Raw genomic sequence first — 3,518 nt, 5'->3', positions numbered from 1 at the left:
CCATTTATCAACAATAAATAAAGAACTTTGAAAATGTTTTTCAAAATTTTAACTGCTAAATAAATTTGGAGTTGCCAGTTTAGTGTAAAAAGATGGTATACATATGAAGGCTTCGATAGTTTCATCATTTAGTACAAAGTAGCTGGAATTCGAATCAAAACAAATGTGATATGATTGCCAATGAGACAACTATCCACCAAAGTTCAAATAAAGTGGATATATGCGATTATAGGCAACGGTTGGCCTTCAGAAATGAGAAAAAAACAATACCGTATAGTCGGCTGTAAAAAGCCTCGACTTGAAAAATATGAAACACTTAATTGAGAAAACTTACGCACTAATTTATAACAGTACGATGAACGAATAACAAATATGACAGATATGAACAAACGATAACCACTGAACTACAGGCTATTGACTTTGTCAAGGGACATAAAAAATGTAGCGAGGTTAACAAAAAATGTGAGCGTTCAACCATCCCTAACATTGGACAGTTTTGTAACAGCTCAACATGAGAACGAACCATAAAAATCAGGAGAAAAAGGCTTAACTCATCAGATCGATACAAAGCAGAAAAACATCAAACATAATCACAGACTGGATGTGGCAGGGTATTTATACATCCCTAATCCCTAACAACAAAAAGGACACTAAATACAGATCGGAAAGTACTCACAGATACTGACAGCCAATTTAAAAGCCAATAACAACACACATTTTTAATCGAAAATTATCTAAAAACTTAAATTTCCAAATATTGTACTAGAACGACTTAAATAACCTATGTGTATGGATAGAAAACCTACAGATTTCGTATTACTCAGGATTTTATAAACAGTAGATTTACACAGAGTTAATTTATTGATGATATTTCATGTCGTTTTGAATACTGATTTTGTGTTACCTTTGAAGACAAAACGTCACCAAGCAGTGGAATCGTCATAACGCTACTAAAACAACGATATTAGGCTTGATCAAGCATTTACTTTATTTCATTGGTATCTTAGACACACGTTTCTTCTATTTGATTTATCTGTGGCCTTCTCTATCCGTGGCGTCCTTCCTACCTTGTAGAATCTACTAATTTAGTAATTGTTTAAAATATTAACGTAAATTATTCTCATTCTGAATATGCTTGAAATAATTGCAAGGAAGAACCAATTAGCCAAGAGAAAACATTTTGAATTGATTAAAAATGAATAGAAACAAATAATAGTCTCTTTTGTAGAAGTTTTCATATTTCATTCAATTTCATTTAATCTATTATGCATATTAATATGGTGCACACTATATTCTACAATGATATGAACGAAACAAAGAACTGTCATGTGTCCTTATTTTTGAAACTAACTTCATCGCATAGACAACTTTATATATAGTCAAACAACTTTAACTTCTCCGATGTTAAATAATCAAAAATTGTGCGTCAAAGTCTACAACTCACATAACATCCAAATATTGCTATGGAAATATTAATGAAATACATTTAGGTAATTTTAATGAAATGAAAAATTAATGAATACATGAAAGACAATGTTGACATTCAAACTAATTCGATATTTCTTTGTAGTAATAAATTTCTAGGTCATAAACTGTTAACATATATCTTGGGAGTTTCAACGCACCATCACTTTTTTTATTTGGTGTTTTAGTAGAATACTTTGGAAACTTGAGGTTACATGGTTACTAAAGCTTGTACACATGTAAAAAAGACGTTAAAATTTAATTGGTTAACTTTCAGTGATGATTATTGTGTTATATGCAACGAAATATTATGTGAAATTGTGTTTATAGTACTGGACAGGATAAAACTTTTAATCATGCCAAGTATTTCTTTATTTGAAAGAAAGATATTTTTTAAAAGTGCAAAATTAATTTAACAAAGACGAACAGGGGAAAATCAATGGTGGTAATACACCTTTACATTATTCTAATTTTTATTCCTATTCCCATATAACTTGTAACAAAATCCACATGTATCTTTGTCTGAACACTTAACACCAATTTCCCCGAGACCATGGAAGTGTCAATAACATTAACGGTACCAGATGCGCATTTCGACAAATAATATCTCTTCAGTGATGTTCGTGGCCAAAATATGTAAAATCCAAAGCTTATATAAAAGATGTAGAGCTATAATCGAAAAGTTCCAAAAAGTATATCCAAATCCGTGAAAGGAATCAGAGCTTTGCATGAAGGAGATACATTCCTTAATTTATAATAATTTTTAACATTTCGAAACAGCAAATTTAATAACACAAAAAATCCGTATTTTCATGGCAGTACCGGAGTACTGGCTACTGGGCTGGTGATACCCTCGGGGACTAACAGTCCACCAGCAGAGGTCGACCCAGTGGTAGTAATAACATCAACGGTAATACTTCCATGCTGAGACATACATGTATATCTTTAAAATCCCAATAAACAACAACCACTTTATCTGATATGAGTTTTGATCGTATTACCTCGCTTTGATAATTCAAATGAAAAGATTAATAAATTAAAAAAATGTTCAAGTGTAATAGCAAACAAACGAGCTATCATATCTTGAAAGCTGGCAAATTTTCTCATTAAAAAATGTAACATGAAACAATCTTGCATTTTATTGCAGTTATAATAGAAAACAAACGATCTATCAAATCTTGAAAGCTGGCAATTTTTTCTCATTAAAAAATGTAATTTGAAACATTCTTGCATTTTATTGCAGTTATGAAATTTTTAAAGACCATTATCATTTATTTTATTTTGTCGGAATTATTGCATAGAAGAAGTGTTTTAAATACCTGAAAATGTTATCGTCAAACACGAATAATAAAGGCTCCAAACAGAATTTTGACGCCACAAATGAGAGACATGAGAGCCATATTGTTTTGTTAACAGATTTATTGTTCCATTGTCACCAGTTTCATTCCATTAGGAATATGACTCCTCATAAAGCTTAAAGTTAGTGAAAAAAACTACTGTAACATTTCGTAGAAGAGAGGAATACGGTTTGATATCTGAAATAAAGAATGATTATTACAATGACGCAAAAAGTGTTGGTGATATCATTCTTGTCTTTGTTGTTTGTTCCAAATGCATGCATTTTTTTTACCACTCATTGACGTCTTTGAGTCATGGTCATCACATATGTACGTCATCTTCATAGATAAAAAAAACCTAACTAGTATGTAATATATATTACAAAAATGACCTTTGCAAAATGATAGTAGTTCGAGACCAAAACTTCAAAAAGTCAAAATGTTAATTTTACAAAATTGAAGTTGATGAGCCGCTAGATAACAACCAAAACCGTCTAAGGACTTATTTACTTCATATATTTGCTATCTACGGTTATTCAATAACTTATACTTGACAGCATTGTGAATTGATTCACCACTCCGATTTATTGGTGTCTCAACTCACAAGAGATATATTTACGAGGGGTTAGAGCTTTCGATACCAGTATAGTCGTATGATCCCGATTGTGACAGTTTTACTGAGTGTATATCCAATAAAATATCTTCTTAGATTACATT

This window comes from Mytilus edulis, chromosome 9, assembly GCF_963676685.1.
Source record: "Mytilus edulis chromosome 9, xbMytEdul2.2, whole genome shotgun sequence".
Taxonomy (NCBI): Eukaryota; Metazoa; Mollusca; class Bivalvia; order Mytilida; family Mytilidae; genus Mytilus; species Mytilus edulis.
Note: the sequence above shows the minus strand (reverse complement) of the source record.